We start from the raw sequence: 16,940 nt of genomic DNA, 5'->3' as shown, positions 1-16,940 counted from the left end.
CCTTTATTTCATCTGCCCTCTTGGGGTTTCGCTCTTGGGGGAGTCTTTTCCCCCTCCCTGTTTTCCTCACAGGGTTTCTCTCCTTTTCTTCACCTCTCGGTCCGCCGGCTTCTCCGCCGTCGGACCGACTGTCTCTCACTTCCCTGAGGGTAACGCTCACCCTCCACCCCCCCTTTTTTTCCTCCACACGGCTTCACAGCCGCTTTCACTGTAGCCGCACGGCGGGAAACCGTTTTTTCCCGCTCCTCCGGCGGCCATCTTGGATCTCGCGTCTCGCGAGATCCACGGCCGCCATCTTGGGAGCATTGCGGTCTCCTCATTCCGGCGCCCGTACACACAGTAATCGGACACAACCAGGCAGGGGTCCCCAGGTCAGTCAAATTATTTACCTGTGCTTGGGGTGTGGCCCCACAATCGTAAAATATTTACTGCCTACTGGTGCTTTTGCACACTTACAGGGTGAAGCCCTATATTTAATACCGCTGCTATCAGGTGGATTTCGTGCCACCTATATATATTTGAGCATTTATACCTGGGTGTGGCCCAGAAGAAAATCCCAATATTCCCTGCTGGGGAAACTGGTGCTTTTTTACTGCCAGAATTGTCATATTCACCCTGCTGGGGTTTTTTACCTTTTTACATTTCAATACCTATACCTACCCTGCTGGGGTTAACTGAGTACTGCAGGTACCCCCCTTTTTTATCACTAACTGGGACAGACCCCTAGCCCAACATTTCTGTGCCTCAGCTATTACAGCGACCCAACTCCTATTACCATGGATACACCTCAAAACCCTGCAGACTTCCAAACCATGATTGCGGAAGCCATCTCCGCCTCTATGGAGAAAGCATTATCCAGGGTTATGACGGCGACTGCCGATCAGACTAAAAAAGCCACAACAGCCCAAGCCCATGACTATGATTCTGAGGCTTCAGAATCCCATGCCCAGGCCGACTCTCGGCCCAGCAAACGCCACTGGAAGGGCAAGGAAAGGAATGACAACATGGGCAAAGGCAAGGCTCCTGCCAAACGCCACAGGCCAGCACCACCCACCCCCGCCCATTACTCCTCGGACGAGGGGGAAGAACAAACACGCTCCATGGCTGTGTTAGATGAGTGGCAGGCCGCAGATTCCGATCCAGACAATGACTGGGGTTCGGACACGGGATCCCATACGGGTCTCCTAAAAGGCACCTTCTTGGACGACATCCAACTACCGGACGACCCCACACCGGTCCAAGAAGAAGGGGAAGCCATTCTGGACCCCACGGGGCAACGTCTATTCGACCCCCGCAACATACGACACCCGCGTTCGGGGGACTGGACCCCCCCCCGACCATCTCTCCAAATTTATGCACCGTTGGCTCCGCAAACCCCTGGACAAAACGGTGCGCAACCGACTACGTTCGGAATGCCCTCGCCCTTCCCTTCCCGACAACGTGGCCCAAACCCCCGAATTCGACCAGGTCATGAACACATTCATGTCTAGGGGTGGCCGCGACCCCAGGAGAGGAGTGGAGAAGGGCTTCCACGGAGTTCAAGACAAACTCCTAGACTCTATTGGCCCACTTTCCCGCATCATGTTTTTGGCGGACGATGCTTTTACAAGGGCTGACGAATTTGATACCAGTATGGTTAAAGAGTGGGCTCACGATATAAGAGAATGGGCACAGAGGTGCTTTTGTTTTGTTGGTAACACCAATGTAGCCCTCTCCTCTGAGAGGCGAAAAGCAGCGCTGCTCCGTATTGACGGAAAGCTGGTGGAATTGGGCACCAAGGAGTTGGGACCGCTTGCACAGGGCAAATTGTTTGGGGAAGCCTTCCTCAAAGAGCTTAATAAGCATGTAAATATTTTCACCTCGCTCAATAAGGCGCAAACTTCAATGAAGCGAGTATTCAGGGGCTACCCCAGTCGGGGTGTTTTTGGACGGGCTGGCCGCTACAGGGGCCGAGCAGCCAGCCGTTTTTGGCCCTCTGGCCCCCGCTCACACAGACCCCAACCCTTCTACCCGGAAGTGGGTTTCAGGCAGCCTTTCTCCTACACCCGTGGAGCAGACAGAGGCAGAGGACCTCGTAGCCGTGGCAGAGCACGCTTCCCCACAGGTAAGCACCACTATGCCTCAATGTCCACTAACCCCGTATACTGCAGGTCGTATCGCTCTGTCTTTTCAGAACTGGACAGCCATCTCCACGGACGCATGGATCCTCCAGACGGTCCAAGGCTACATCATAGATTTTGTGGAAACCCCGTCCCAGACCGCCCCTCCGTACCCCATTCAGTGCTCCAAGGAAGATCGCCTTCTAATCGATGGCGAACTACGGGAACTCAGGGCCAAAGGAGCGATAGAACCCGCTCACGACCAAAACGGCTTCTTCAGCAACATTTTCCTAGTGAAAAAGAAATCTGGAGACTTTCGGCCGGTTATAAACCTAAGGAAACTCAATGCTTTCGTAGCATACAGACATTTCAAGATGGAAGGCATCCATCTCCTAAGAGATCTGCTCCAAGAAGGGGACTGGTTCACAAGACTGGACCTCAAGGACGCCTACCTATCGGTACCCGTCCATACATCCTGCCGACAGTTCCTCAGATTCCGATGGCAAGGCCGCCCCTGGCAGTTTACATGCCTCCCCTTCGGCCTCAGCTCCGCACCGTGGTGCTTCACCAAACTCCTGAAGCCAGTAGTGTCTCGACTACGCACTCAAGGAATTCGGTGCATTATTTACCTGGACGACCTGCTACTGTTTTCCTCAGACAGGTACAGTCTAACGCAACACACACAATATACCACCCGGCTCCTCACGTCCCTAGGTTTCGTGGTGAACTTTCAAAAATCGGAAATATCCCCAGCCCAGAAGATACAATTCCTGGGCTTCGAGATAGATTCCAAGACCAGCACACTTCGGCTCCCAACCTCAAAGATCACAGCCATCAAGAAGGAAATACGCAGAGCCATTCGCAGCCACTCCATTCCACTCCGCAACCTGGCTCGGATCGTGGGCTTGCTATCCGCATCTATCCAGGCGATATTCCCGGGTCCACTCCACTACAGAGCGATGCAGCGCTTGAAGGCTTCCTTTCTCCGCCAGAACCCTTCGTACGACCAAACGGTTCCGGTGACGGAGGAAGTCAAAGAAGAACTGGGATGGTGGCTGGACAGCATGGAAGCGTGGAATGGCCGAGCCATCTTCGGGAACACGCCCGACATGGTCCTGGAATCAGACGCCAGCCTCTGGGGATGGGGCGCCACCTGCGAAGGCAGTTCGACGGGAGGCGCTTGGACTTCCCAAGAACTCAAACTCCACATCAACTGCCTAGAACTTCTAGCGGGGTCATTTGCAATCCGCAGCCTAGCGAGAAACCGGACCAACTGCTGCATCCTCCTCCGGATGGACAATGTGTCAGCGGTCCGTTACATCTACAGACTTGGAGAGGCCCGATCTAGAATCCTCTCAGAGATTACGAAAGAAATATTCGAGTTTTGCCTTCCCCGGAAAATCTCCCTCATGGCAGAATATCTCCCGGGCGAAACGAACCTGACAGCGGACTGGTTCTCTCGCCATTGGCGGGACAGCAGCGACTGGAGACTGGACCCCACAATCTTCCATCGCCTCTCGGTCAGGAGAGGCCCCCTCCACCTGGACCTCTTCGCATCTCGGAACAACAGGCAGACGGACGAGTACTTCAGCTGGCTACCAGATCCGGACTGCAAAGCAGTAGACGCCTTTCTCCAACCATGGCCACCCAGGGGCGCTTACGCCTTTCCCCCATTTGCCATGGTGGCAAGGACGATACAATACTTAAAGACGCAACGCGGATCTCTGCTCCTCATCACTCCCCTATGGCCGAGCCAACCATGGTTCCCGGACCTTCTAGCTTCATCCTACAGGGATCCTCTCCTCATACCGTCCTACCGGACGCTCCTCACAGACCCGAGAGGGAACCCCCATCCTCTCATTCTGGAAGACCGCCTCACTCTAGTAGCCTGGACTCTTTCAGGGTTGCCTGGCAGACCGAGGACTTATCGCAGACAGCTAGAGACCTCTTATGGGATTCGTGGGCACCAGGAACCAGACGATGCTATCTTGCAGCATGGAACTCCTGGTCCACTTGGTGCAGTGAACGGAACTTTGATCCCTTTACGGCACCTGTAACGGCCATCTTGAATTTTCTCTCCCACCTACACTCCGCGGGCAGGTCATACCGATCCCTCAACGTCGTGCGCTCCGCGATCTCAGCGGCTCACGTTCCGGTCCTGGGTTCACCCGTCGGGAGACACCCTCTGGTATGCCGCCTCCTCAGGGGCATCAGACTTCAAAGGCCCCCCAGACCCAAGTACACTCGGCTATGGGACGTGGAAGTCGTCCTACAGTTCCTGCGAGACTGGCCAGATAACGACAGACTCTCACTTCGACAACTGTCGGCCAAACTAACACTCCTACTTTGTCTGGTATCGTTCCGCAGAGTTTCGGACGTGCGGGCTTTCGACATCGACGCCTTCTCGGTCTCCCCAGAGGGAGTTACCTTCCAAGTGTCTCGTCGTACTAAATCGGACTCATCGTCGGTCTTCTACCCCTTTTTTCCTATGGAACCGCTACTTTGCGTGGTCTCTGCTCTGCGTCGTTATGTTCAGGTCACTTCCCTCCTTCGGGTTTCATCTTCGGGACAACTATTGGTGTCTTACGTTAGACCTCACGTTCCCGTCTCTACTACCACCCTGGCCAGATGGGTTCGCTGGATCCTGTCTCTAGCAGGTGTGGAAGACACCTTCGGTGCCCATTCCGTTCGCGGAGCGGCGGCCTCGTCGGCTTTCTCCGCGGGAGCATCACTGGCAGACATCCTACGAGCCGCGGATTGGTCACGCGAAGCGACCTTTCGGACCTTCTATTTCCGCCCAAACTCGGGGGCAGCCACGTCTCTCCTTCATCAGCGTTAAAAATGCAAAATATGAAGCCTCCTGTCATGTGGTAAAATTGAAGATTATGCTAGCGTTAGTGTACTTATAATCTTAATTTTAGTAATGACAGGAGGCGATTATTTTCCCACCCTCCGCACCCTCGAGGGATGAAATCTCATGTAAGTATACCTATACTCTATTTTTTCCTTCATATTTTCTACCTGGTATATATAAGACGTGTGCTACCTGGTATATATAAGACGTGTACCTTATTTAAATACATCTTCATTACTGTTATTGTCATACTTAGACTAGGTACATTTCGTTAGAGTTTGTGCTGGGTTTATTACATTACTGCAAACAGTTGCCAGACCGGTTCCTAACCTTTTCCACACTCTCTTTCAGCATAACCTCAAGACAGTACAGCCTACACTCAGGACGGACAGGTTTTGGACCTTCCTTCAGAAACCAGGACTTCGCAACTGGACAAGTCATCTGTTGGTGCATGTTTGGATCACCCTAGGACTTCGTATTTGAAAAAGTCACCCGTTGGTGCATGTTGCAAGACTTTATCCGTTCTTTGATAATTTTTTATTGTATCTGATGTCGCTCTCGAAAGAGGGGGAGGAGCCTCATTACTGTGAATACTATACCTCCTACTTTCTTTTGATTGGTTAATGTTTTTCACCTTTTCTTTACTGCTATGTGAGTTAGTAAAGAGAGTTAATGCAAAATACTCGCCTCCTGTCATTACTAAAATTAAGATTATAAGTACACTAACGCTAGCATAATCTTCAATTTTGTCCAATATAGCTGCCAAACCATATGACTAACAAGTTTCTCTTGAATAAATCTAAGTCTAGGTCACAACATATCCTCACACTGTAATTTGTGCATTTGTAACATGAGCAATTTTAGAGAAAAAGATGCTTGAATATTGTACAAAAATGGTCACCAAAACCATGATGGTTGCAACACCATGTGACCTATAACATTTGTGTTGCAAAGGATAGAGTGCTTTTCAAAAAGCTGACTTTGGCAGTAACTCAGACGGACACTAGAGGTCTGTCCAAGGTCAGTGCTGCACGTGACATTCAGCATTTTCACACTCCATATGGAGGTGCTGAACTTTCCCTGTAGAGATGTATTGAGTCAATGTAACTTTATGAGGAGATGCTCATTAGCACAGCGCAGCATTTTGACACATATACACGATAGCTGATGATCTCAGCCAAGGGAGAGGAGCATAGGAGGGATCAGCAGCGACCAAACCGACGCTGGGCTGGAAAAAAGGAGAGTACATCACCTATTTAACCGGAGGTAAGTGAGACCGGGAATAAACAGATATTTACACCTATAGAGACGCCATTGCACTGGCCATGGAAAATATTTAGAGCAAGCACAAATTCTAAGTAATACATTCTTAGAAAAGGTTACCACATAAAGGAATTGAAAACGAAGGTGGAGAGAGTAGGTAAAAGAGGGGATCTTCTCAGTGACCACTTCATTCCAAAGTAATGTTACCAAAGAAGTTTGTCGATTAATATGTTTCCTGTGTGTAGTATATAAGGTATGATACTAGCAATTTTTTATTTTATTTTTTATTTCTTCTTACATGTATATTTCTGGAGCATATGCGTTGCACAAAATGAAACACATCCGGAAGAGGAACTTAAGGCGGAGGGGTTATCGGTGGAACGCAGGAGCATTCCACGAGACAAAATACGTCAGGAGGAGTGACGTAGTATATCCGATGGGAATCAGACATAGGAAGTGATGTTGGTGCAACGTAGGTGCGCTCCATGGGAAAATCCGAATTCCGGACATAATTATGGTGCAAAATTTAAAAAGAAAGGGTTTTGGAGTACAATAATCAGGAGAGACCGAGGATTGAAGTTGAGACAAAACCAAAACGAATTCCTTTTGTACACACCTATTCCACCAAGTCTCGCCATAGTACACAAATTATAAAAAAAAACAATGGCATATGTTAAGTGAGGATACGGACCTGAGGAATATTTTTGGAACAGTTCCAATTATGGCTTTTAAGAACTCGAGAAATCTCAGGCAGGATTTAATACACTCCAGAGCAAATGGAGACAATATGAATAGAGACACATGGTTAACACCTCCAAAAGGGATGTATAGGTGCGGGAGGTGTGTCAACTGTAATAATGTCATAAAATCTGTCTCATTTAAACACCCAAATTTGGGCTATAATATTAATATAAGAACTTATATCCAAATTACATAGATTCTTTCTATAGCATATATTTACTATATGCATACACACAGTACTTATATGATGTGCTGCAGGGGACTGGAATGAAATGGGCGTTAAATAAAGTTTACAAATAGCCGTTATGCAGTAGAACTATTTTTCCTTTTGACTAATATCAATTTTGGCCACTTCGTTCTCCTGTAATTGCTCTGTACTACCGGATCACGTTCATACGTAATTTGATGCATGTGCGTCATGACGTCATCGATACCCGGAAGTAGCCTCCGGCATTATACAGAAGATTATGCAGATCATCAATAACTAATAGCAAGTACCTCCCTTTATCCAGCTGATCGTACTTAGGTTTATTAGTTTGAACCTATAGGGTATATAAGTAGGAACATAGATCAGTCAGTGAGAGGTCCCCCCGAAACGTCTGGGTTTTCATTTCTCCTGCTCTTGGTCAGTATACCTTTTTAATGGGTTTTTGCATTTAGCACTTTATTATTATTGTGGTATTGGTATTATAGATTGGATATGCACTACGTTATGTACTTTTTTTTCTGTCAAAATCTATTGATGTATTTTTTAATGCATGAATAAATGCTTTTTTTATGTGCAAACCTTGATGGGCCTTGGGATCATTATTATTTCTATTGCAAAATTTTAATCCCACAGCTGGGTTTTAGAACCCAGGATTGGAGGAAACAGGACACATGATGAACTTTATGGGCTTTATAAGGGTTGCGTTGTGATTAACTATTATATGCTGCATTTCTTTGGATACCCTGAGGAAGTCTTAATGTTAGGACGAAATGCGTAGGGCCTTTAGAGTGCTTCACTTTTTATGCTGTAAAATTATATTATTGTATATTTTATCCCCAAAACAAATCATACTTGGATGAATTTGTTTGTAACTGCACGGTGCACTTTTTCCAAGATCTACAAGTAATGATGATGGGCTTTTTAACTACTTACATCTTGTTAGTTTAACTTAATAAAGCAGTGAATTTATTTTAATTACAGTGTTGCACTATGGCTGTTTTTTATTTCCTTTATATGTATGCATGAAGATACAATTCAACAGCACAGACCAGTGGAGCCCTTTTCCATATTTGGATTTGTGAGTTTAATCTTTTAATTTGAGTTTTATGAACGTATTACACTATTTGGTCTCTTGTTTTATATTTATGTAGATTTACCTTTGTAAATTTCATATCGAGGATTTTGAGGAACCTTGTATTTCTACAACTTTTAGTGAAAACGGTAATTTAACTAATTTTTCACGTTATTGTGTGTTTTACTTGCACTGGGAAAGTGTTGATCTATTCAATTTATAGTACAATACATATTTGTATTCCTGACACTGTAGTCTTCCTTTAATGCTTAAAAGTGGTGATTGAACAAATACAGCCCTAAAGTGTTATTTTTTTTTATTTTTTTTTAATATCTATACTTTTCCTAAATCTCAATAAACACACCCATCTCTATGAGAAGCTTTGGCAGGAGTAATGCCCTCAATGCTACTCTGTGAAAAGCATTTGCTGGGACAATGCCCAATACTAACAAGGAAATACACTTAAACAACACAATGTAACTCCAAGTCAATCACACTTCTGTGAAATCAAACTGTCCAATTAGGAAGCAACACTGAGTGACAATCAATTTCACATGCTGTTGTGCAAATTGGATAGACAACAGGTGGAAATTATAGGCAATTAGCAAGACACCCCCAATAAAGGAGTGGTTCTGCAGGTGGTGACCACATGGCACTTCTCAGTTCACTTTTGAATGCTGGCGGCGCTTTCACTCTAGTGGTAGCATGAGACGGAGTCTACAACCCACACAAGTGGCTCAGGTAGTGCAGCTCATCCAAGATGGCACATCAATGCGGGCTGTGGCAAGAAGGTTTGCTGTGTCTGTCAGCGTAGTGTCCAGAGCATGGAGGCGCTACCAGGAGACAGGCCAGTACATCAGGAGACGTTGAGGAGGCCGTAGGAGGGCAACAACCCAGCAGCAGGACAGCTACCTCTGCCTTTGTGCAAGGAGGATCAGGAGGAGCACTGCCAGAGCCCTGCAAGATGACCTCCAGCAGGCCACAAATGTGCAAGTGTCTGCTCAAACGTTCAGAAACAGACTCCATGAGGGCCTGACGTCCACAGGTGGGGGTTGTGCTTACAGCCCAACACCGTGCAGGACGTTTGGCATTTGCCAGAGAACGCCAAGATTGGCAAATTCACCACTGGCGCCCTGTGCTCTTCATAGAGGAAAGCAGGTTCACACTGAGCACATGTGACAGACGTGACAGAGACTGGAGACGCCGTGGAGAACGTTCTGCTGCCTGCAACATCCTCCAGCATGACCGGTTTGTCAGTGGGTCAGTAATGATGTGAGGTGGCATTTCTTTGGGGGGCCGCACAGCCCTCCATGCGCTCGCCAGAGGTAGCCTGACTGTCATTAGGTACAGAGATGAGATCCTCAGACCCCTTGTGAGACCATATGTTGGTGCGGTTGGCCCTGGGTTCCTCATAATGCAAGACAATGCTAGACCTCATGTGGCTGGAGTGTGTTAGCAGTTCCTGCAAGACGAAGGCATTGAGGCTATGGACTGGCCCGCCCGTTCCCCAGACCTGAATCCAACTGAGCACATCCGAGACATCATGTCTTGCTCCATCCACCAATGTCACGTTGCACCACAGACTGTCAAGGAGTTGGCAGATGCTTTAGTCCAGGTCTTGGAGGAGATTCCTCAGGAGACCATCCGCCACAAGGATGGAGCATGAGCATGCACAGGCGTTGTAGGGAGGTCCGACAGGCACGTGGAGGCCACACACACTACTGAGCTTCATTTTGACTTGTTTTAAGGACATTACATCAAAAGTTAGATCAGCCTGTAGTGTGTTTTTCCACTTTAATTTTTAGTGTTGCTCCAAATCCAGACCTCCATGGGTTGAAAAATTTGATTTCCAATTTCTGTGTGATTTTGCTGTCAGCACATTCAGCTATGTAAAGAATAAAATATTTCAGAAGAATATTTAATTCATTCAGATCTAGGATGTGTTATTTTTGAGTTCCCTTTATTTTTTTGAGCAGTGTAAGTGCTAGGAACAGAGAATGTGGAACTTCATTAGCTGCAGAAGCCAGGTCTTCATCTAATGAAACCTTAATGGGACACCCACTGCCCAAATACATAAGAATCACAGTTTAACCCCTTAAAACCAGAGGGCGTACTATTACGCCCTATTCTAAGCTGCTCTAAACGCTGCAGGGCGTAATAGTACGCCCTCCATTTTTTTGGTTTTTTTACTTACCCGGTCGCCGGCGATCGCGTTTGGGGGAACTCCCAGGGAGCCCCCCGCGGCACATCCGTCCTCCTGCAGCCCCCCTCGGCCATGTGAGAGTGAGGTCCTTACGAGGACCTCACAATCACATGGCCGGGTTAGCTGCCTGCTGCATTGCCAGCAGGGGGACTGCCTGTAATGACAGGTAGTCCCCCTGCTGGCTGGAAATAAAATAAAATTAAGTGAAATAATTGTAAAAAAAAATAATATATATATATATACTTAGATCATATATATATATATATATATACATACACACACACACACACACTGTCTAGGTGTATTTTACTATTAATATATATATATATATATATATATATATATATATATATATATATATATATTTATATATATATATTAATATCAAATTACACGTAGACTTATACTGATTAAATATATATAATTATTGTTATATATATTAATGCATAATATAAAAAATATGTAAATACGTTAAAAAATTACATTTTAAAAATAATTAAAAATAAATAATTAAAAAATATATAGATGTGTGTTATTTCGTTCTAACTGTATTGTGATATTAATATACATATACAAATACAAATAATATACATATACAAATAATATATATCTATATACCGGTACATAAATATATGCGAATATATCACTATATATATACCTATATATAAATAAAAATATTTTTTTAAAAAGATTATTTATATATATATATATATATATATATATATATATACACACACACACACACACACACACACACACACACGTATATATATATATATATATATATATATATATACACATATACATACACACATATATTAATTCTACATATATTTATGTAATATTTTTACATAATTAGGTATCCTAATTAATTACAATTAGCGGGACCTGCCTGACAACCCATGTCGAAAGTAAAGGGGATTTAATTTGCTAGCACTATATTTAACCCTATAACTTTCCAAGACACCATAAAACCTGTACATGGGGGGTACTGTTTTACTCGGGAGACTTCGCTGAATACAAATATTAGGGTTTCAAAACAGTATTACAACGATGATATCGCCAGTAAAAGTGAATTTTTTTGCATTTTTCACGCACAAACAGCACTTACACGGACGATATTATTGCTGTGATACTTTTTACTGTTTTGAAACAGAAATATTTGTGTTCAGCGAAGTCTCCCGAGTACAACAGTACCCCTCATGTACAGGTTTTATGGTGTTTTCAAAAGTTACAGCGTCAAATATAAAGATTGTGTTTCATTTTTTTCACATTAAAATTCGCCAGATTGGTTACGTTGCCTTTGAGACCCTATGGTAGCCCAAGAATGAAAATTACCCCTATGATGGCATACCATTTGCAATAGTAGACAACCCAAGGTATTGCAAATGGGGTATGTCCAGTCTTTTTTAGTAGCCACTTAGTCACAAACACTGGCCAAAATTGGCGTTTATTGCATTTTTCACACACAAACAAATACTACGTTAACTTTGGCCAGTGTTTGTGACCAAATGGCTACTAAAAAGACTGGACATACCTCATTTGCAATACCTTGGGTTGTCTACTATTGCAAATGGTATGCCATTATGGGTCTAAATTTAATTAATGGGCTACTATACAGTCTCAAAGGCAACGTAACCAATCTGGCGAATTTCAATTTCAAATGTAACGTGCTATATTTGACCCTGTAACTTCCCAAAACACCATAAAACCTGTACATAGGGGGTACTGTTTTACACATGAGACTTTGCTGAATACAAATGTGTATTTTATTGCAGTAAAAGCAAACAGTATTATGACATTGACAGTTAAAATGTCATGTAGAACTAAATAAATAACACAATTTCTTATTTTCTCCCATTTTTTTCATATTAAATTATGTTTCATAGCTAAATATTTGATATTAAATGAAAGCCCTCCCCTGAATAAAATGATATATAATAAGGGTGGGTGTATTTAATATGAAAGAGGTGAGTTACGGTTGGACAGACATATAGCGCCAGGTTTATTTTACGTTTTGTTTTGTTCACAAAGTGTACATTTGGCTCAGTCCTTAAGGGGTTAAAGGATATAACACCAACAAAAACATACATGTATTTAATTATTTTAAAAAAAAAATCATTGGGGGTACAGCTAAAAACAGATTGTAAAAGCTGGAGATATCTTGTCTGTGGCTGTGTAATCACAGACTTTCCAATGCAGCTCAATGAGAGGTTTTTGCAAGGCAGGTGCTCTTGGTAAATATCTGCTTCTTGAGTTTAGCTCCACTGAGCTAAACTACCAGGAAGTAACTGTACCAGTTGTTTGATTCATAGAGAGGGTGGTGTAAAAAGGTAAATGTTTTTCAATATCTTGTTGAAATCGGCACATTTTACACATTGCAGTTCTCTGGACTAAGTTCAAAAGGGACACAGCACCCAGACCACTTCAATTAGCTAAAGTAGTCCGAGTGCCTTCAGACAGTGTCCCTTTAAGTCTTAGGAAACATTTGTGTACAATTTAGCAAATTTATTTTTGGCGGCTATTGATGTACATTAAAAATAATATATACATTTATGAACATAGATATTCCCTTTAAAGAATCCCCATTAAATGTTGCTCAATTACTGCAAATATTTAGCTTCTGTAAACAAACAGGAAGCAGACGAATTTTAAGTGTTACTCTATACTGTTTTCAATAGGAGCACATAGCCCAGTACTGGCTTAAAGGAACACTCCAGTGAAATGAAGCGGTTATGGTGCCAGGAAGTCTCTTGCACTTACTCACCTTAAGGGCTTAAAACGGTTTAACCCCTTAAGGTGAGCCAGTGTCAGAGACCTCCTGGCACCATAACAACTGAATTTCAATAAAATCATAATGGTGCTCAAACTGGTCCGTTAAAAGAAATGTTGTTCAGCTGTAAGAAGTTTAATCTATGAAAGAAACATAGTACTACTGAAAGCAAATACACACAAGCCACATGCAGCTGCTCTACAGACTCTCTCATCGCAAGCTAGGAGAAAGTGCATTGAAGTCCCCTATCATTTGGAGGATATACAGCTGTACAAAGTGATATCACAAAATGGTGGGATTAAGTATCCTCTTAATTTGGAGCCTAGCTCGAGAAATCAATAGTGCCAGGTCACAAATGTGTTCCCCTGACACACCCACTTGCCAGGTTTAATATTCTCTCACCCACCGCCCTGCTGCTCACTGTTGTTTTATGGCAGAGGAATTGGAAGATCTACAGCAATACTTATAGTGTTAAAAGAATGCTCCACGCACATTTTGCTGAAGTGCTTAATGGGTCTGGAGTTTGTTGTATATTTTACAGTTTATAAAAGTGCTAATTTCAATACTTTTCTGACTGACAGCTAGTGAGGTTTTCTACAGCTTCCGTTAGCTCCAGAGAGCTATCAGAAGTTGCAGGCTCACGGTGCTTGCACGCGCTTGCCTTTCAATGGCTACTGTATTACAGCTGATTGGGAAGATTAGGAAAGCCACACTCGCCGGAGCATGCGTGCTTGTGCCTGCAGCACAGGGGCTTTACAGTTAAAAGCCTCAGATTAATGTATTCCCCAGCCCAGGCAAGATGTAGGTTATGCAAAGGCTGCAGACAAGAGATCTACAGGTTTTCCAGGCTGTTTATAGTTAAGCCCCCAAAGAAGAAAATGCATACAAATATGCATGAATGTTTTATTTTGCAGTGGAGTGTTATTTTAAAGTGGAACTTATAATGCACTCCCTAGCAGCATTGTGAGAAAAAGACATAACATCACACGTTCCCAGCATGCTGCATAAATGTAATGCTAGGATGCGCAAGAGGAGTAGGAAAAGCTGTATTTGCTGTCACAGAGCAACAGCTCTTTTCTCAACTAAATGTCAGGGACAGAGTTGCTGACCTCCCATCTCCTCTCCCTCCTCACTGCTGACCTCCCATCTCCTCTCCCTCCTCACTGCTGACAAAGCTCACTATGCAATGGGAGAAGGCAAATATTTGAACCAGCAAGTAACAACGTGTGTGTGTGTATGAATGTACAGTGCACTCATAAAGAATTGAGACCCATTAGTTTTTTTGCAATCTCATACTACAACTGTTTGAATTATTTATTTTCACATCAATATGCTGTAATGACAAAGCTAAAAACAGATTTTGGACACCATTGCAAATATATTAAACAGAAAAAAAGGAACTATCACATTGACGTGATAGTATTCAATACTTGACTCAGTACTTAGTCGAAGAACCTTTGGCAGCGATTAAAGCCTCAAGTCTTTTTGGGTAGGATGTGACAAGCTTTGTAGAACAGGACTTGGGTAGTTTCTGCCAATTATCTTTGCTGATCCTCTCAAGCTCTGTCAGGTTGGATGGGGATCGTCGGTAGTCAGCCGTTTTTAGGACGTTGATTTGGCTGTGTGCTTACAGCCCTCAAGTGTGCTTTGGATCAGGTTTTTATTAAGGATATCTCTGTATTTTTTGGTGTTTTGCTTTCCTGCAATCCTGACCAGTTTCCCACTCCCTGCTACTGGAAAACACCCATGATTACCATTGGGATGGTACTGAGTAGGTGACGAGAAGTGCCCAGTTTCCTCCAGACACGATGGTTTAAATTAAGGCCAAACAATTCAATCTTCATCACATCAAAGCATAGAATCTTGTTTCTTACAGTCCTTTAACCCCTTAAGTGCTTTTTTGCAAATTACTTTCATGTGTCCTGTAGTGAGTAGACCATGCTGCCGTAAAGGCCCGATCCGTGGCATGTTGCAGTGATGGTTGTCCTTCTCCCATCTCTCCCAACATGATCTCTGGAGCTCACATCAGGTTCTTGGTCATCTTTCTTACCAAGGCCAGTGTCCCCCATTGCCCAGTTTGTACTGGGCAACTGGTTCCTGGTTGTTCCAAACTTCTTCTGTTAAATTATAAGGGCCACTGTACTCTGAGGAACCTTCAATGCAGCCAAAGTTTCTTTTCAAGCCTTCCGCTATGCACATGTAGACCCCTACCACCCTGACCACTTCTAAAAGCAGAATTGTTGAAGTAATCGTTTGCGACATCCTAAAAAGAGGCAGCGGGTTTTAGGTGCAGTGAATCCTCTAATTTTGTTTACGCAAATTATAAAAAAAAAAATTAAAAATTAAAAAAAAGATATTGATCTTCAAAATTCCTGCAGCTGCACAGCTTAGAGAGGAAGTCTAAGGCTACCAGCAGTCCCTTTTCAGACCAGCAGCCTCTCATTCTGGTCTGTGGAGTTTGATCTTATCTAATAAACCACTGTCCAGCAGGTGCTTAAGGATATGTAGTTTATGCCCCAGCTGCAGTTCAATTCAGCCGCCATACCGCTCTCTTAAATTTATACACACTGCCTGTTTTTTTGTGCATGTTTTGTGTTAAGGCCTGCTAAATACTCTGTACACCAAGATAATGGAGTGATGAATAACTTCATACATTCAACTGCAAAATTTGGGTTCTTCATGTTGAATTGTGTTGATAGTTCCACACAGACATGGGGGCCCAAGTACTTCTTTTAGCCATCAAAAGTCCTTCAACGCATTGGGTATGAGTGGCATTTATATAGATATATATCTAACCCATAATGGCACAGTTTGCAATCAAATGGGTCTTTACTTTTTAAAAGCCAGCGTTCTATCAGATCAGAACTTCTGCACCTGATTTTTTTTACAAAGTACCACTAATACATTTTATAGCCACTTATCTCTAAAATCACTATTTTATTCCGCCAGGAACCTTAATATTACCCAATTAGGCACATCTAATATGACGTTTGTTATATTATTTATAGATTAATGCTAGTGGATAAACCTCCTTTCCTATACTGGGAACAAAACAAAAAAAATTACACACAGAGAGGCGTCAGAGAATGTGTGGTAAGAGCAGAGTTAGGCTCTGACGTCACCATGTCAACATTAAGAGAAACTCAATATTATAAATGATCTCATACCATTCTAGTAATAATAATAATAATGATAAGTAGAGCAGCACACACGGAGCAGGAATGAACTGGCCTGTAGACCCGATAGGACACTGACCTGCATGGAATCGGTATCTCCGGTATCCTGGTCCCCGGGTATTTCTCGTTGATGTTCCCGGGGTTCCCTATACCGCGCTCCCGAGAGCAGCACCACCACTGGCGCGAACGCGCGTGTCCGCGTACAGGACGCGAGTGCGCGCACAGCGAGAGGCGTAAACAATAACACGCGCAAAATACCGTAGTAACATTTCCATCTTCTGCCGCCTGGATGCATCAGGTATACCCCATGTCCTCTCCCCGAACACTGCCTGGCTCTACACGCAAACTCTATAGGGGGTTATTAACTAAGCAGCGAATTACGGCTCTGTGGAAACCAAACAGTAAAATTTAGATTTAAAAAATAATTAGTCTGTGCATTATTTTCTAAATCAATATTTTTTGCCTACATTTAATGTAAATCACTATAAGTTGAAGCCTACTGAAATAACTCCTACCTGTATGCGCTGACTACAAGATGTATGAACCCCCAT

General features: G+C 43.8%; 1 protein-coding gene across 3 annotated transcripts in view; it reads right to left on the bottom strand.

Moving 5' to 3' along the window:
• Positions 1 to 16,552, bottom strand: part of TNK2 (tyrosine kinase non receptor 2) — a 205,011-nt gene extending 188,459 nt beyond the window's left edge. For all 3 annotated transcript variants that reach the window (XM_063442836.1, XM_063442829.1, XM_063442833.1), the window contains exon 1: positions 16,469 to 16,552. The gene's annotated coding sequence lies outside the window, so the exon portion shown is untranslated. The remainder of the gene's footprint in view (positions 1 to 16,468) is intronic.
• Between the last annotated feature and the right edge of the window lie 388 nt (positions 16,553 to 16,940).

This window comes from Pelobates fuscus, chromosome 2 (genome assembly GCF_036172605.1).
Source record: "Pelobates fuscus isolate aPelFus1 chromosome 2, aPelFus1.pri, whole genome shotgun sequence".
NCBI classification, from domain to species: domain Eukaryota; kingdom Metazoa; phylum Chordata; class Amphibia; order Anura; family Pelobatidae; genus Pelobates; species Pelobates fuscus.
This window is presented reverse-complemented; position numbering and strand designations above follow the sequence as displayed.